Genomic DNA, 19,053 nt, shown 5'->3' on the forward strand with positions numbered 1-19,053 from the left:
GAGAAAACTGGGGATTGAAATTTCATGAGAAGATCCCGTCGCAACGAAATTTTAATGATTGCCACTCCAATTCACGTATCATGTCTGTAGCACTATCTCCCATATTTAGGGATAATACAAAACGAGCCGCCCTTCTTTGAACTTTTTTGATGTCATCCGTCAGTCTCACCTGATGCGAATCCCGCACCGCACAGCAGTACTCCAGAATAGGGCGGACAAGCGTGGTGTGAGCAGTCTCTTTAGTAGACTTGTTGCACTTTCTAAGTGTTCTACCAATGAATCGCAGTCTTTGGTTTGCTCTACCCACAACATCATCTATGTGATCGTTCCAATTTAGGTTATTTGTAATTGTAACCCGTAAATATTTAGTTGAATTTACGGCCTTCAGATTTGTGTGACTTATCGCGTAATCGAAATTTAGTGGATTTCATTAGTACTCATATTGAATAACCTCACACTTTTCTTTGTTCAGGGTCAATTCCCACTTTTCGCGCCATAAAGTTATCGTATCTAAATCATTTTTCAGTTCATTTTGGTTATCTGATGAATTTACAAGACGGTAATGGATAGCGTCATCTGCAGTCAATCGGCTACTCAGATTGTCTCCTACGTCGTTAATGTAGATCAGGAACAATAGAGCACTTCCTTGGGGAACGCCGGATATTACCTCTGTTTTACTCGATCACTTTCCATCTATTACTACGAACTGTGACCTTTCTGACAGGAAATCACGAACCCATTCGCACAATTGAGGTGATATTCCATAGGCATGCAGTTTGATTAGAAGACGCTTGTGAGGAACGGTGTCGAAAGCCTTCTGGAAATCTAAAAATATGGAATCAATTTGACATCCCCTGTCGATAGCACTCATTACTTCATGAGTATAAAGAGTTTGTTGCGTTTCGCAAGAACGATATTTTCTGAATCCGTGCTGACTATGTGTCAATAAATCGTTTTCGTCGAAGTACTCCATAATGTTCGAATACAGTATATGTTCCAAAACCCTACTGCAAATCGACGTTAGTGATATGGGCCTGTAATTCAACGGATTACTCCTAATTGCCTTTTTGAGTACTGATGTGACTTGAGCAATTTTCCAGTCTTTAGGTACGGATCTTTCTGTGAGCGAGCGATTGTATATAATTGCTAAATATGAAGCTATTGTATCAGCATACTCCGAGAGGAATCTGACTGGTATACAATCTGGACGAGAAGCCTTGCTTCTATTGAGTGATTTAAGCTGCTTTGCGACACCGAGGATATCTACTTCTATGTTTCTAATCTTGGCAGTTGTTTAGGTCGCAGTCGTTGAATCTATATAATATTCGCAACAATGCTTTCGTTGCATCCCTATCTGCAGGAACGCAAATAACATTCAATGGTCGATTCGTTTGGTCGACTTGGAGACTGCTCGCTCCATGTCTGTAGAATACATGTATGAATCATTTAAAAACAGCTCAGTGGTCAAACATTTTTGCTGCTGCTTGTTTGAGACATGGAAACATCCCAGAATATATTTGGCAACAGTGTGATCGTCATCTTACTTCCTGGAGTGACTGAGAATTATCCTGCTACATTCGCTTGAAATCCCCTTGCAATTTTTATTTTATCAAGTACTCTGAATAATTTGCATTTAAGGTTGACATCGAGCTAGTAAATTTACGTTCTGCGTTCAGAACGCTCGTTCAAAGCAGAAACTACAACTGATCTTGTCTTTCACGTTGCAAATTACTTGCCTCGGCTGTCACAGTGGCAATGAGGGAGCCCTGAATGCCACAGTTCTTCACTAGGATAGTGGCAATGTCGTCGGACATCAGTTTGAGGGCTACATTAGGTCGTGGTTCTAATATCGCTAGGGCTGAAAGTTTTACATTTGTTACACTGCTGTCGATCTAGAGGAGGAAGACTTGCAGAATTACACAGCTCTTAATGTCCGCATTTTCCTTCTTCTGTCAAGATAGTTATTTTTTTGTGAATACACAACTTTGTTGGTTAAATTTGCCAGTGAATAATTTGGTATATGGGCCTACTTCCCCTCTTACATTTCCGTACTTTCGCGGTAGTCATGTAACGTTTCTTCACTATGACTGTGGACTGCAGGTACACACTGACCATTTTGAGGCCAAAAGCGTGTAACGTATTGCTAATTCGTCACTGTTTGGATATTCTCTTCTTATGGATACTTTGTTTAATAAAGATAGACTTTCTTCATAAGGTAATCATGATAAATTTTAATTCATTGGTAATAGTACTTTATAAAGGCTTTTCGTTAGTTCACTGCACACAACAGGAAAAAATGAGACATTGTAATCACCCGCGCGGTTTGGCCGCGCTGTTAGAGGCGCCATGTCACTAATCGTGCGGCCCCTCCCGCCGGAGATCCAAGTCCTCTCTCGGGCATGGGTGTGGCTGTTGTCCTTAGTGTTAAGTTAGTTTAAGTAGTGTGTAAGTCTAGGGACCGATGACCTCAGCAGTTTGGTCCCTTAGGAATTCACACAGATTTGAACATTTTTTTGAAAGTTATCAGGTACGATATATTCTCACACATTATCTGAAACAGTCTGACACAACCCTTATAGTTTTCGCTTTCACAGCTGTAGAAACGTATTAGTTTGGAGTTAAAGATGGGTGCTTTCCTGGTGGTTGTTCTATAAATAGCATGAAAGGCAAACATTTGCGGGTACACAAGCAGAATCATATTTTGTGAAATCAGCAGAGTGCAGTAGCAGCACTTGACGTAGTCTTCTTGGTCGTTTCTCTTATATTCCGACCACAAAGCAACTCAGTCGTTAATAATAAGGGCCAACTGCGATGGGCGTACCTTTGGAAGCGATTTACAGTAGACAGCAGCTTCTTTGTGCCACTATGCATAACGTGGACTCATACATGCCATTACCTAAGATTTTTTCGTTACACCTCAAACCATAATTTATTTCAATGCAGTTAACATAAAGGTACGATACGTCGTCACCAGCCAAGATGTGCGATCGGTGTGCTCAATGAGGCAGTGACAACGTTCAAGGATATGCAAAAATGCCATTTGACTTTTATAGCTTTCAGTTAGAACACGCAGCTCTGAAACCCTGTTCAGGAGAACGGTGATGCAATCCGTCTGACCACAGTGATTTAGACTTTAGAGTTGCAATCACCTCGGCTGGCGTCAGCTAGTGTGAGGCAGCCAGTGGCCGCTGGACATCGCCAACTCCCTCAGGAGGAAATTCTCACGCAAAAAGTTGTCGTCATTAGGACAGACATCCAGGAGGTCTTTCGCGGAAATGTTTCCGGAAGATTTTGCTGTTACTGGTGGGTAAGAAAGGTTGGGCCTCCACTAGACATACTTTTCTCTGTTTCTCCACGTTGTTCCGTGAGTTGAGTGGTAGCTTTAATTACTGCAGCAGCGCATCAAAGTAAACCCTTAAGTACGCCACTTCGTTTGTGAACTGACAGAGCTTTCAGACACTATCTGTGTCTGATAAACATCCTGAGCCAGATGCTATAACTTGCCCTGTTACAGGGGTAGACCTCGGTCTGCAAGATATGGGCAGTCACAGACGACGAGATTACTAGTAGCTGGAAGCTCCAGCATTAGACGTGTAATGAGGTCACAGCCATACGGCTGCCAAGGAGGGTAAGGGTTCAGTGTACTCGCTATGTGCACACCGGGAGGAGTCATTCAAGATGTTTAACAGGCGCTTCTGCTTGCCATGATTCAAATGGCTCTGATCACTATGGGACTTAACATCTGAGGTCATCATCCCCTAGAACTTAGAACTACTTAAACCTAACTAACCTAAGGACATCACACACATCCATGCCCTAGGCAGGATTCCAACCTGCAACCGTAGCGGTCGCGCGGTTCCAGACTGAAGCGCCTAGAACCGCACGGCCACACCCGCCGGCACCGGTATTAGAGCCCGGGCCTCTTGCTTATTAAGCAGATACGCTGACCGCTAAGCCATCTGGACACATTGGTCACCACAACCGCAAGGACTACCCTAGCATACCTCCCGTCAGATCCAAATTGTCAACTGATACCACACACTATTGACGTGCCTCCCACTCGTTAACCTCATTATTTGCTGCACGTCACTGATTACTGTGAGAGTTCGAGCTTCGTGTGCATCTGCAATGAATGACTCACTATCCTTCACCCCTTTAATTATATACATGGTGTCTGTTGTTTTAGACATGCCCGAAAGAAAAGACACAATGTTGACCCTGCTGCCTCTATGAATCACGACACAAACGAATTAAAGACATTAGCTACCAGTGGACATTGATTTATATCAATGAGGCAAGTTTAAATTTGTACCGGACCGGATTCGAAGCTGAGTCTCCTGCTTACTGGGCAGATGCGCTGTACTACCCTACCCTAGCACACCCCCCATTAAACCCGAATTCAACACACGTCCGAAAGAACAGACACCACACATACACTCCTGGAAATTGAAATAAGAACACCGTGAATTCATTGTCCCAGGAAGGGGAAACTTTATTGACACATTCCTGGGGTCAGATACATCACATGATCACACTGACAGAACCACAGGCACATAGACACAGGCAACAGAGCATGCACAATGTCGGCACTAGTACAGTGTATATCCACCTTTCGCAGCAATGCAGGCTGCTATTCTCCCATGGAGACGATCGTAGAGATGCTGGATGTAGTCCTGTGGAACGGCTTGCCATGCCATTTCCACCTGGCGCCTCAGTTGGACCAGCGTTCGTGCTGGACGTGCAGACCGCGTGAGACGACGCTTCATCCAGTCCCAAACATGCTCAATGGGGGACAGATCCGGAGATCTTGCTGGCCAGGGTAGTTGACTTACACCGTCTAGAGCACATTGGGTGGCACGGGACACATGCGGACGTGCATTGTCCTGTTGGAACAGCAAGTTCCCTTGCCGGTCTAGGAATGGTAGAACGATGGGTTCGATGACGGTTCGGATGTACCGTGCACTATTCAGTGTCCCCTCGACGATCACCAGTGGTGTACGGCCAGTGTAGGAGATCGCTCCCCACACCATGAAGCCGGGTGTTGGCCCTGTGTGCCTCGGTCGTATGCAGTCCTGATTGTGGCGCTCACCTGCACGGCGCCAAACACGCATATGACTATCATTGGCACCAAGGCAGAAGCGACTCTCATCGCTGAAGACGACACGTCTCCATTCGTCCCTCCATTCACGCCTGTCGCGACACCACTGGAGGCGGGCTGCACGATGTTGGGGCGTGAGCGGAAGACGGCCTAACGGTGTGCGGGACCGTAGCCCAGCTTCATGGAGACGGTTGCGAATGGTCCTCGCCAATACCCCAGGAGCAACAGTGTCCCTAATTTGCTGGGAAGTGGCGGTGCAGTCCCCTACGGCACTGCGTAGGATCCTACGGTCTTGGCGTGCATCCGTGCGTCGCTGCGGTCCGGTCCCAGGTCGACGGGCACGTGCACCTTCCGCCGACCACTGGCAACAACATCGATGTACTGTGGAGACCTCACGCCCCACGTGGTGAGCAATTCGGCGGTACGTCCACCCGGCCTCCCGCATGCCCACTAGAGATGGGCAAAACTGTTCTTTTCAGAGATTGGATCAGAACTGTTCACTCCCTGAAATGAATTAGCTCTTTTTCATGACTCGCCACTCATTTACAATAGAAAATAAATGGAAGGCACATTGCCCTTTAAACTTGGTTTATTCCAGTACTATACCTGTATTTTGATCTTATTTGATCCTATTTTGAAGTAACACAGATAATGAGTAAGAATTTTGTATTGTTTATTGAAATTTCCACAATATGACAAAGTTTTTGAGTATTGATTTATTTTGCACTATCGTGGTTTTCTGGGTGATCGGAAAATGTTGTAACTTGAGATTTACATTAACAATATATTTGGCTATAATGTATTAAAATTTCATTAACCTCATACAAATACATCGCAAGCCATATATTTTTAAAGTGAACATTTCCTTCCGAAGACGCCTAAAATCGCAAAATCCGTACCAGAATAAGAAAAAAAATATATAAATTTGACTGTAAAACGAAAGTGCTGCATATAGCCTTACGCAGAATAAAACAAGGAAAATATTGGCGTATCACATTTTGCGATACGTTTATCGGTTCGCTCGTAATTAAAGCGTAAATTCGAGTGTCCATAATAAAAATCCTATAGTAAGAGGAGTCATCAGGAACCTAATCTAATCAGTTTAAACAAATAAAAATAAAATAAAAACAATTGATGTATACATAACATAATAATGTAATATACATAGCGGTATTACTACGAAGAACAATATCCAGTAGGGACGAACTCCGATGCAGAGGCGCTGAGTCGAGCAGGTCGAGCCGCGAGCTGTATTACTGCGTGAGCTGAGACCGCAGAGACCAGAGTGACACCTGAGTTGCTTTGCTCAACTCTCTGGCTAGAGTCGAGACAGTGGGGTGAGCGTTGAGCGGGCGAGTTCCGAGGGTGGGGAGAGCGGTAAACTCACCCGCTCCGAGACGAATCGTCCGTTCCCTTGCGAGCAGGTTGTTGCAAGTAGTTCCTATGTTATCTGCTAGGTGGCTCTCTGTCCTGTTGCTCGCATCAACTGCCCAGAGGGCAGGACGTGCGACTGAAACGATCGCCGACAGAGTGCGATGCGAAGTTAAGCTGCGCCAGACACTGCGCGGCAGACGACGCACAGAGACGGCACGGCATATGTGAAACACAAAATCCAATGGGGCACTGCACAATGCAGGCAGCGAAGGTAGAAGCAGGGCAGAGACCGGCGCTGGCTGTGTTGTGTGGCGTGCACTGTGCTCTGACCAGCAGAGGCGCTGTTGATATGCTCCATCTCTCTCTCTCTCTCTCTCTCTCTCTCTCTCTCTCTCTCTCTGCCGTGGGAAACGTTTGGAGCTACCGTTCTTTTTTTCTGAATCACTGATTGTTCACTCCTTTGAAAGATTCAACTCTATGAATTAGTTCAAGAGCAGATCCCCCATCTCTAATGCCCACTATACGCCCTCACTCAAAGTCCGTCAACTGCACATACGGTTCACGTCCACACTGTCGCGGCATGCTACCAGTGTTAAAGACTGCGATGGAGCTCCGTATGCCACAGCAAACTGGCTGACACTGACGGCGGCGGTGCACAAATGCTGCGCAGCTAGCGCCATTCGACGGCCAACACCGCGGTTCCTGGTGTGTCTGCTGTGTCGTGCGTGTGATCATTGCTTGTACAGCCCTCTCGCAGTGTCCGGAGCAATTATGGTGGGTCTGACACACCGGTGTCAATGTGTTCTTTTTTCCATTTCCAGGAGTGTATAATTAAGGCGATGACGGCCATTGATACCCTCAGTGAAGATACACAACGAAATCGATCTCTTACGGGGGCTGACGAGATGCCCCTTGAGTAATGAGGATCATGAGCAGGGGCACTCCATCGCTAGTGGGAGGTATAAGTCGAGAATCTGGGTCTGACAGGAGGCTGCTGGAGTAGTCCGTGCAGCTGAGGTGACCAATGTGCTCAAATGGCTTCGTGGTCAGCGCGTCTGCCTAATAAACAGTAGACCTGGGTTTGAATCCCAGTCTGGCAATAATTTTCGACTTGCCATATTGTATTGATATAAATCAATGCCCATTGACAGCTTATGTCTCTATTTGCTTTGTGTCTTGATTCATAGTGGCTGCAGGATCAAAACTGTATCTGACCTTTTGGACAAGTTGAATAGGACAGACACCACGTATATGAGATTAAATACAGTTGGTGGTGGAGTGTTTATTGGTACCTGAGGTGGTTTACCTTGTGGTGAAATTGAAGTAGATAGATCCTGTGAGTTAGAGTGGGTAGATGTTACACTTGATACCCGGAATAAATTAATAATTGGTTCTTTGTACCGACCCCTTCACTCAGATGACACAGTTGCTGAACAGTTCAAAGAAAACTTGAGCCTCATTTCAAATAGATACCTCAGTATACAATTATAGTTGGTGGTTGTTTCAATCTACCCTCGGTATATTAGCAAAAATACATGTGTAAAGTCGTTGGTAGGCATAAATCGTCCGAAATCGTACTGAATGTCTTCTCAGAAAATTATTTTGAGCAATTAGTTCAGGGCCCATTCGAAGTGTAAATGGGTGCAAAAATATTCTTGACCTCTTAGCAACAAATAACCCCAAGCAAACAGAGTGCATCAAGATGGATACAGGGAATAGTGAGCACAAGATCGTTGTAGCGAGACTGAACACTTTAACATCCAAATCCTCCAAAAACAAAGCAAAATATATCTGTTCAGTAAGCAGATAAAATTCACTTAACGCCTTCCTATGAGACAGTCTCCACTCCTTCCAGTCTGACTACGTAAGCGTATACCAGATGTGGTTCAAATTCAAAGAAATAGTATCGACAGCAATTCCTTCGCCAAAGAAGATGAAGTAAATACACCAAATAAATTAGTACAAGATGGTAATCATCCTTCATGGTACACAAAACAGGTCAGGACACTGTTGCAAAATCGGAATACTAAATTTAAAATTGCACAAGATCCCCAGGATTGGCAAAATTTTGTATAGAAGCTCGAAATTTGGCGCCATCTTCAATGTGAAATGCCTGTAATACTTTTCACAACGGAACACTGTCTCGAAATCTGATAGAAAACCGAGAGAGATTTTGGTCATACATAAAGCATTCTGGCGGCAAGACATACTCAATACTTTCACTGCACGATAATAATGGTAATGTTACTGAAGACAGTGCCACTAAAGCAGAATTATTAAAAAAAGTTTTTCCATAATTCCTTTGCCAGAGAAGTTGAAGTAAGCATTGCAGAAATGGAATCGAGAACAACTGCCAACATGAGCAACTTAGAAGTCAATCTCCTCGGTGTAGAGAAACACATTAAATCAGTTAATAAATGCAAGGCCTGTGGCTGAGATTGTATACTAGTTAGGTTTCCTTCAGAGTATGCCCATCCAACAGGCAGGTCCATATTGAGCAATCATCAGGTGATGTCAAATTGATTACATATTTCTAGGTTTCCAGAAGGCTTTTGATACCGTTCCTCACAAGCGACTTCCAACGAAATTGCGCGCATATAGAGTATCTTCTCAGATGTGCAACTATATTTGTGATTTCTTGTGAAATAGGTCACAGTTCATAGTGTTACATGACAAATTGGTAAGGAAACATGAGAGTAAAATTTTCTAAAATCGAACAGGAACCATTAGTCAGTCGCACGGAAATAACAACAGCTACCATCTGGAAAATGTAAACATTTCAACACAGTTGCTCGTTCAGGTCAGGAAGACAGCAACCTCAACACTCTTGAGCGCAACTGCGACCAAGTTCAGCAGAAAATCGTTAGAGGAGTGCAGACCGAACTGCCTTCGTTACTCTCATAACGTTATGTAAGAGGCGCTAGGCAGGACACAGTAACGCCTATCAGGGCTTTGACTAAACAGTAAAAACCCTGCAACAAATTCGTTAAGCAAATGTAGCGGAACTGAAGACCACTGGCGACTCGATAAGAGCATAACCGATTCGGTCATTACGAACGACGTTGTAGAGTGGAGCCGATCCTCAACGACATAAATACTCCACCCCACTAACCTAAAGCACTCGATCAATAGGATCCATGGCGTTCATGTCTTTCACTCTCGATTTTCTGTTTATGGTGTGGTAACATCTTGTGTGTGAGATTGTTCTAGTGTGCTGGTCTTACAATTGCTATCTAACGAGAAGATCAGCGATCCGTAGCCACGGATGATGAAGCCGAGCACCGAGAAGTGAAGTCATCACAACAGCTAGCGCTGGTGGGCAGTCCATGAGTCTACCACCACGGCTCAGGTCCACGGCAGAAGCTGCCCTAAAACGCCACCATCGCACGAGTGCGACGGGCTACTATGCCGGAGAGCCAGATAAAGCGTTCAGCGCGACATCACGGTCCAACTGACGGGGAGAGATCTGGAAGGGACTCAGTACTCCCCCTAACGGCTAGTGAATCAAACACACACGTCGCAATCACCGCCATGTCCAAGCTGGGTGGCAAACCGCCGCACCAGGGTGTCACAGACATTCGCTCCGAGCTGATGTAGCGTCCGCGGTACCCTTGAGGCCACTGCTGGATTCAGCGAATTCCTCTCCAGGTTACGTAGCCACCATCCGATGCACAAAACATGGCAACGACTTGTATTCTGAATAATAAATGGAATAATCTTGGACACTGTTTTATTGTGTTTGACGCCGCCACACAAGTCCTCGGTCTGTATTCTGACAAAATAGTAGGAGTTTCCAGCTCAGCAGTGGGCGACCTTACAGTAGTAACTCACAGAAAGTTATCAAGTGAACTTCCCCAAGGACGTGTTATACACTACTGGCCATTAAAATTGCTACACCGCGAGGATGTCGTGCTACAGACGTGAAATTTAACCGACAGGAAGAAGATGCTGTGTTATGCAAATGATTAGCTTTTGAGAGCATTCACACAAGATTGGCGCCGGTGGCGTCACCTACAACCTGCTGACATGAGGAAAGTTTCCAACCTATGTATTTCTCATACACAAACAGCAGTTGACCGGCGTTGCCTGGTGAAACGTTGTTGTGATGCTTCGTGTAGGGAGGAGAAATGCGTACCATCACGTTTCCGACTTTCATTAAGGTCGAATTGTAGCCTATTGCGATTGCGGTTTATCGTATCGCGACATTGCTGCTCGCGGTGCTCGAAATCCAATGACTGTTAGCAGAATATGGAATCGGTGGGTTCAGGAGGGTAATACGGGACGCCGTGCTGGATCCCGACGGCCTCGTATCACTAGCAGTCGAGATGACAGGCATCTTATTCGCATGATTGTAACGGATCGTGCAACCAAGTCTCGATCCCTGAGTCAACAGATGGGGACGTTTGCAGGACAACAACCATCTGCACGAACAGTTCGACGACGTTTGCAGCAGCATGGACTATCAGTTCGGAGACCATGGCTGCGGTTACCCTTGACGCTGCATCACAGACAGGAGCGCCTGCGATGGTGTACTCAACGACGAATGGCAAAACTTCATTTTTTCTTATAACTCCAGGTTCTGTTTACAGCATCATGATGGTCGCATCCGTGTTTGGCGACATCGCGGTGAACGCACATTTGAAGCGTGTATTCGTCATCGCCATACTGGCATCGCCATCACTCGACGTGATGGTATGGGGTGCCGTTGGTTACACATCTCGGTCACCTCTTGTTCGCATTGACGGCACTTTGAACAGTGGACGTTACATTTCAGATGTGTTACGACCCGTGGCTCTACCCGTCATTCGATCCCTGCGAAACCTTACATTTCAGCAGGATAATGCACGACCGCTTGTTGCAGGTCCTGTACGGGCCTTTCTGGATACAGAAAATGTTCGACTGCTGCCCTGGCCAGCACATTCTCCAGATCTCTCACCATTTGAAAATGTCTGGTCAATGCTGGCCGAGCAACTGGCTCGTCACAATACGCCAGTCACTACTCTTGATGAACTGTGGTATCGTGTTGAAGCTGCATGAGCAGTTGTACCTGTACACACCATCCAAGCTCTGTTTAATTCAATGCCCAGGCGTATCAAGGCCGTTATTACGGCCAGAGGTGGTTGTTCTGGGTACTGATTTCTCAGGATCTATGCACCCAAATTACGTGAAAATATAATCACATGTCACATCTAATATAATATATTTGTCCAATGAATACCCGTTTATCATCTGCATTTCATCTTGGTGTAGCAATTTTAATGGCTAGTAGTGTAGGTCCTCTCCCGTTCCTGATCTATATAAACGATTTAGGAGACAATCTGAGACAATCTTGCAGACAGTGCTGTGATTTACCGCCTTGTAAGATCATCAGATCATCAAAACCCCCAAAAATGATTTAGGCAAGATATCTGTACTGAGTAAAAAGTGGCAGTTTACTCTAAAAAATTAAATGTTTCAAGTCATCAACATCAGTATTAAAAGAATCCGCTAAATTACGGATGCACGATAAATCACGCAAATATAGAGACTGTGAATTCAGGTACGTACTTAGGGATTACAGTTACGAATAATTCAAACTGAAATATTACATGGATAATGTTGTGGGAAAAGCGAGGCAAATACTGCGATTTATTGGCAGAGCAGTTAGAAAATGCAACACATCTATTAAAGACTCTGCAGACACTACCTTTGTCCGTCCTCTTCTGGAGTACTGCTGTGCGGAATGGAATCCACGTCAGACATGATTGACGGAGGACATTGACATGTGCAAAAACAGACATAATGTCTTACGGGATAACCGCAATCAGTGATTTTATAATGTTACTTAAAATCCGTCTTGATTGCAAATTTTTTTTTTATTTAATAAAAAAAATTTGCAATCAAGACGGATTTTAAGTAACATTATGGACATTGACATAGTTCAAAGAAGGGCAGCTCGTTTTGTATTATCACAAAACAGCGGAGAGAGCGCCACCCATAAATATTCGAATTGAGGTGGCAATCATTAAAACAAAGACTTTCTTTCATAGCGCAGAATCTTTTCATGCAAATTTTAATAGCGAACTTTATCCTCCTAACGTGAAAATATTTTACTGGTGCCCTGCTACAAAGAAAGAATTGATCATCATGTTAAAATAAGAGAAAGCACAAGTCTCACGGAAAGATTTAAGTTTCATTTTCCCCGCGCTCTATTTGAGAGTGGAACGGTAGATAAATACCTTGAATGTGGTTCGGTGAACTCTCCGCGAGGCACTGAATTGCGAACTGCAGAGTAGGTATGTAGTTTTAGATGTAAATGTAGAGTATAGGTGATCTGGTGGATTGGTACTTACAGAACATTCCGGAAGTTCCATTTTTGATCTCATCTGAATCCCAGATCACGTTTCTTACGTGATATGGGCCTGATTCACAAATTTTAACTCGCAACAAAGGCTCCCTTCACCCCTGGGAAAGCCAAAAGAAGAACGTCAGGTCCCGCCATTTTCCGGAATCCCATTTTAACTTGATGACTTCCGCTACCAACTGGGGAGAGGTCGGTTTAGATCAGATCACGGGGTGACAGATATCGCAACAAACGAAAACTCTGAATATTAATTATAGACAAAAATTAGATTTTGTTTCATTATCGAGAAATAAGAAATAAAAATGCTCGTAAACAGATGGATTTGAGATATTCGTTTAATGCTACACAGTTCTCTGTTTCTTTACTTGCTATGCAGATTTTTCTGAGCGTTGCGAAACAAGACCATGAATAACCAGAATAATTTCTTCGTAGTATCTGCGATCATTCACCATTATTAAAATTATATATGCGTTTTTCTTTTTGACGACAAAACCATGGTGATTAGTATATAGGAATTCAGTATAAATGTGATACACTGAAGTTAGTGTTTGTTGAACAATGTTATGTCAGTTGATAAAAGTTGGCAAGTAAGCTTATCGTCTTAGCAAAACACGGTGCTTTGAGATGTCATTTCAAATAATAGTGTATGTTGGTACCAGAGGTCGCATGGAAAGATCATGCTGTCTTATGATTATCATTAATTATCTTAATAAAATGCCGATTTTGGATCAGTTATCTGCAGCAGTAAAGTTTCACAATCGACTGTTAACATTTTTGTTGTGACTATTAACGTCATACAAAAATACGCGCATTACGGAGGATGAGTTTATTGTTGGCGGTGATGTTCATGGGTGATTATTTTGTTTCCTTTTTTATGGCAGAGGAAAATGGACCTTTGTGTTAAACCGAATTTGCTTGGCATTGATCTTTTGTAGTTCCTAACTTCGGTTGAGTTGGTATTGCACTTTTTATTTCCTGCAAAGTATGTTGGGAATTGATGTGAGCTGATACACTATGCGATCAAAAGTATCCGGACATCTGGCTGAAAATGACTTAAAAGTTCGTGGCGCCCTCCGTCGGTAATGCTGGAATTCTACACTCCTGGAAATTGAAATAAGAACACCGTGAATTCATTGTCCCAGGAAGGGGAAACTTTATTGACACATTCCTGGGGTCAGATACATCACATGATCACACTGACAGAACCACAGGCACATAGACACAGGCAACAGAGCATGCACAATGTCGGCACTAGTACAGTGTATATCCACCTTTCACAGCAATGCAGGCTGCTATTCTCCCATGGAGACGATCGTAGAGATGCTGGATGTAGTCCTGTGGAACGGCTTGCCATGCCATTTCCACCTGGCGCCTCAGTTGGACCAGCGTTCGTGCTGGACGTGCAGACCGCGTGAGACGACGCTTCATCCAGTCCCAAACATGCTCAATGGGGGACAGATCCGGAGATCTTGCTGGCCAGGGTAGTTGACTTACACCTTCTAGAGCACGTTGGGTGGCACGGGATACATGCGGACGTGCATTGTCCTGTTGGAACAGCAAGTTCCCTTGCCGGTCTAGGAATGGTAGAACGATGGGTTCGATGACGGTTTGGATGTACCGTGCACTATTCAGTGTCCCCTCGACGATCACCAGTGGTGTACGGCCAGTGTAGGAGATCGCTCCCCACACCATGATGCCGGGTGTTGGCCCTGTGTGCCTCGGTCGTATGCAGTCCTGATTGTGGCGCTCACCTGCACGGCGCCAAACACGCATACGACCATCATTGGCACCAAGGCAGAAGCGACTCTCATCGCTGAAGACGACACGTCTCCATTCGTCCCTCCATTCACGCCTGTCGCGACACCACTGGAGGCGGGCTGCACGATGTTGGGGCGTGAGCGGAAGACGGCCTAACGGTGTGCGGGACCGTAGCCCAGCTTCATGGAGACGGTTGCGAATGGTCCTCGCCGATACCCCAGGAGCAACAGTGTCCCTAATTTGCTGGGAAGTGGCGGTGCGGTCCCCTACGGCACTGCGTAGGATCCTACGGTCTTGGCGTGCATCCGTGCGTCGCTCCGGTCCGGTCCCAGGTCGACGGGCACGTGCACCTTCCGCCGACCACTGGCGACAACATCGATATACTGTGGAGACCTCACGCCCCACGTGTTGAGCAATTCGGCGGTACGTCCACCCGGCCTCCCGCATGCCCACTATACGCCCTCGCTCAAAGTCCGTCAACTGCACATACGGTTCACGTCCACGTTGTCGCGGCATGCTACCAGTGTTAAAGACTGCGATGGAGCTCCGTATGCCACGGCAAACTGGCTGACACTGACGGCGGCGGTGCACAAATGCTGCGCAGCTAGCGCCATTCGACGGCCAACACCGCGGTTCCTGGTGTGTCCGCTGTGCCGTGCGGGTGATCATTGCTTGTACAGCCCTCTCGCAGTGTCCGGAGCAAGTATGGTGGGTCTGACACACCGGTGTCAATGTGTTCTTTTTTCCATTTCCAGGAGTGTATATAGTGTTGGCCCACCCTTAGACTTGATGACAGCTTCCACTCTCGCAGGCATACTTTCGATCAGGTGGTGGAAGCTTCCTTGGAAATGGCAGGTCATTTTTCACGGAGTGCTGCACTGAGGAGAGGTATCGATGTCGGTCGATGAGGCCTGGCACGAAGTCGGCGTTCCAAAACATCCCAAAGGTTTTCTGTAGGATTCAGGTCAGGACTCTGTGCGGGCCAGTCCATTACAGGGATATTATTGTCGTGTAACCATTCTGCTATAGGCCGTGCATTATGAAAAAGGTGCTCGATCATGTTGAAAGATGCAATCGCCATCCCCGAATTACTCTTCAACAGTGTTAAGCAAGAATGTGCTGTGATAGTGCCATGCAAAACAACAAAACACGACCACACCGGCTCCGAATTTTACTGTTGGCCCCACACACGCTGGCAGATGACATTTACCGGGCATTCGCCATACCCACACCCTACCATCGAATCGCCACATTGTGCACCGTGATTCGTCACTCCACACAACGTTTTTCCACTGTTCAGTCGTCCGATGTTTACGTTCCTTACACCAAGCGAGGCGTCGTTTGGCATTTACCGGCCTAATGTGTGGCTTATGAGCAGCCGCTCGACCATGAAATCCAAGTTTTTCTCACCACCCACCTAACTGTCATAGTACTAGCAGTGGAACCTGATACAGTTTGGAATTCCTGTATTCCTGTATGATGATCTGGATAGATGTGTGCCTATTACACATTACGACCCTCTTCAACTGTTGGCGGTCTCAGTCAGTCAACAGACGAGGTCGGCCGGTACGCTTTTGTGCTGTACGTGTCTCTTCACCGTTGCAGTTTACTATCACATCGGAAGCAGTGGACTTAGGGATGTTTAGGAGTGTGGAAATCTCGCGTACAGACGTATGACATAAATGACACCCAGTCACCTGACCACGTTCGAAGTCCTTGAGTTCCGCGGAGCCCGCCATTCTGCTCTCTCACGATGTCTAATGGAGTATGGAGTACAATACACCTAAAACACGTATGTTTTCGGGGGTGTCCTGATACTTTTGATCACATAGTATGTTGGTAGCAGTAGCAGTGTCTCCTTGCCTGCTATGCTGTGTAACAGGCAGAAAACATTTGCAGTGCAGCATAACGAAAAGGTGTACGTCATCGTGAATCATGTCACCGAGTGTATCTCTTCAAAGAGAACTTCTTATCATTATGCCACTTGGTATCCGACATCTGCAACGGTTTGGTGGAAGTGCTCAAGGAATTCCTTCTTCTTCTTTTACTTAGCGTTAATTCCGTCTATTATGCGGTCCGCTGTACACATGAATTTGGCAAGTTTATTATATTTAACTTTGCTGCCGGATGCCTTTCCTATCAACGCAGTCGTCAATTACATAAAGTATAGAAATCGTGTGCGCCACCTGTCTGTGAATTCTGTAACCTTTTTTCTGTGTGTAATCATATTTTAACTATTCCATGAGGTTTCGGGAGTGCTTCGGGAGCGCATGCGGATGACGTCGACTTGTTGCCGCGATATTTCGACTGACAACCGTTCAGCCATCTTCAGGTGAGTGTTTATCACAGGAGATTGCTAGTTCACATCGCTAACTTTATACCAAAAAACTGACGAGGAGACGCGTGCGCAAAGGCAGACTCTACATGAGCGACCTCTTCGAATAATTTCCTGTTTATGGTGGGCAGGCGCATGCGCAATGGTGATACTACATGCAGGTTATCCATCGGAATATGGGTTTGCGATGTTAAAAATTCAGATGTCAAACTAATGAAATTAGTTGTCGCTAGATGTGTCACTTGTCTACTTTCTGTAGATATTAAGGAAATCACCCGGGTCTCACGCCTTATTGAGCTGAAAGACACCATCCAGATTTATAGGACATTCCGCCAAACGTATTTCCACCGATTTCTTAATAACAAACCCCAAAAGGATCACGTCGAGGCCAAGATTTCCGTGTCTGAGTAATCTGTGGAATGTCCTGTGGAGATACAATGTTCGGCTACGATTGACTTACTGGGCTGCGAAAGACGAGTGTGGCGATAATGTTCATCGCATCTTTCACGCATTCAGGCCGTTTTCTTACCAAGGTAGGCTTCGCCACACTGACAAGGTATTCCTTAGATTCCAGCCTTCCGCAATCCCAAATCGTCCTTTGCCGAACCGAAAAGAGCTCACTTTTTGTAGGTGGGCGGAAGATTACTTTGGCTTGATGTATTCTTAAGATCCTGTCTAATTTCAACGAAATATTGCTGACGTACAGGAGGAACACTCTGGTCTTGAACCGCTTTTTCTCTTCCTAATCGTGTGGGTGGTCATTTTTCTTTTTCTTCAAAGCTGTGCTGATCTGATATGAAGAATATCCATTACGTTTGAACACTGATAGTAGGCGTTCCATCTCCTTTGCCAGGACGCCCATAGTTTGTGATGGATGGCCTGAAAACAAAGATCTGTGTGTGGGGGTTATCGTACGGAATGCTCCAGTGATCCACCCACTTTACAACTGACGAAGACATCCGGAAACGGCAGAGAACCGCCCTTCTCCAGCTCCATCGTAAATTTGATATTCTTGTGGATTGAATTCAGGTGCTTCGGATAGTGTGACAGTTCTTCTTCACCGTGGGGCCACACTATAAAAGTATCATCTACATATCGGCATACTCGCCTTTTGCAGCCGAGTAAGTTAGCTGAGCATTGCATCTCCACAGGACAGTCCATGGATTATTGTGCCACGGAAATCTTGATCCCAACGAGATCCTTCTGGGATATGATTTTTAAGGAATCGATGGAAATATAGCTGAATGGTTTTCAGCCGAAATATCGTGGCAAGAAGTCGACGTCATCCGGCTGCAATCCCGAATATTCTTTAAGTTGGGAAAATTTCAAGACACACTTATTTTAACTGTTTTTGTTTCGTGTGTTATGAGGCGGAAAATTAAGAGTAGCCCATTATTTGCATAAACGAGTGTGGGAAACCACCTAAAAACCACCCTCAGGCTGGCCGGTGCACCAACCACTATTATTAATCCACCGTGTGGATTTAGTCCTGGTCTGGTTTATCTTCCGGTCTCCAGGCTGGCGCACTTTGTGTTACTTAATGCGGGTAAGTCACTCTCAGTCAAACGTTTATGTTAATACTAGTTATGGACATCCATCAACACAACGAGAGAACTATAATTTTCATAAAGGTGATACATTTTACGACCAAAGTTATGGGAAGCGAAAAATAATGTCTACAAAGACAGTACCAAAAAGAAAAAGGTATTGGCAACGTGCTGCTCATGAACACGGACACCCGCGTAATGAACCTTAACCTATATAAAATACAATTATGATTCACTGCTGTAAATCTTCTACTACGACAGATCAGGAGGAATGTCTCTTTTAAGGCTACAGTCTGTATACATTACTTTGGATATTCCATAGCTTTGTCCGGAGATGGTCGTATCACATTTATGAGGTCCGTAGTTTTCTCGTTTGGCCACTTCTATATTATTGTACACAACAGGTGATTCTACGTACACGCCAACTTTCGAACTGAAGCGAAGCAATATTGTTTCACTGCTTAGATTACGTAATTTGGAACTGCAGCTCTGTCGACGTGAAAAAGAGGAAGCAAGGCTGACAGTGAGAGGTATGCATTCAGAGACAAGGACAGAGACAGACAAGTCCCGGCCATGTGTAATATTCTCCACACAGTGT

This window comes from Schistocerca cancellata, chromosome 5, assembly GCF_023864275.1.
Source record: "Schistocerca cancellata isolate TAMUIC-IGC-003103 chromosome 5, iqSchCanc2.1, whole genome shotgun sequence".
Classification (NCBI taxonomy): domain Eukaryota; kingdom Metazoa; phylum Arthropoda; class Insecta; order Orthoptera; family Acrididae; genus Schistocerca; species Schistocerca cancellata.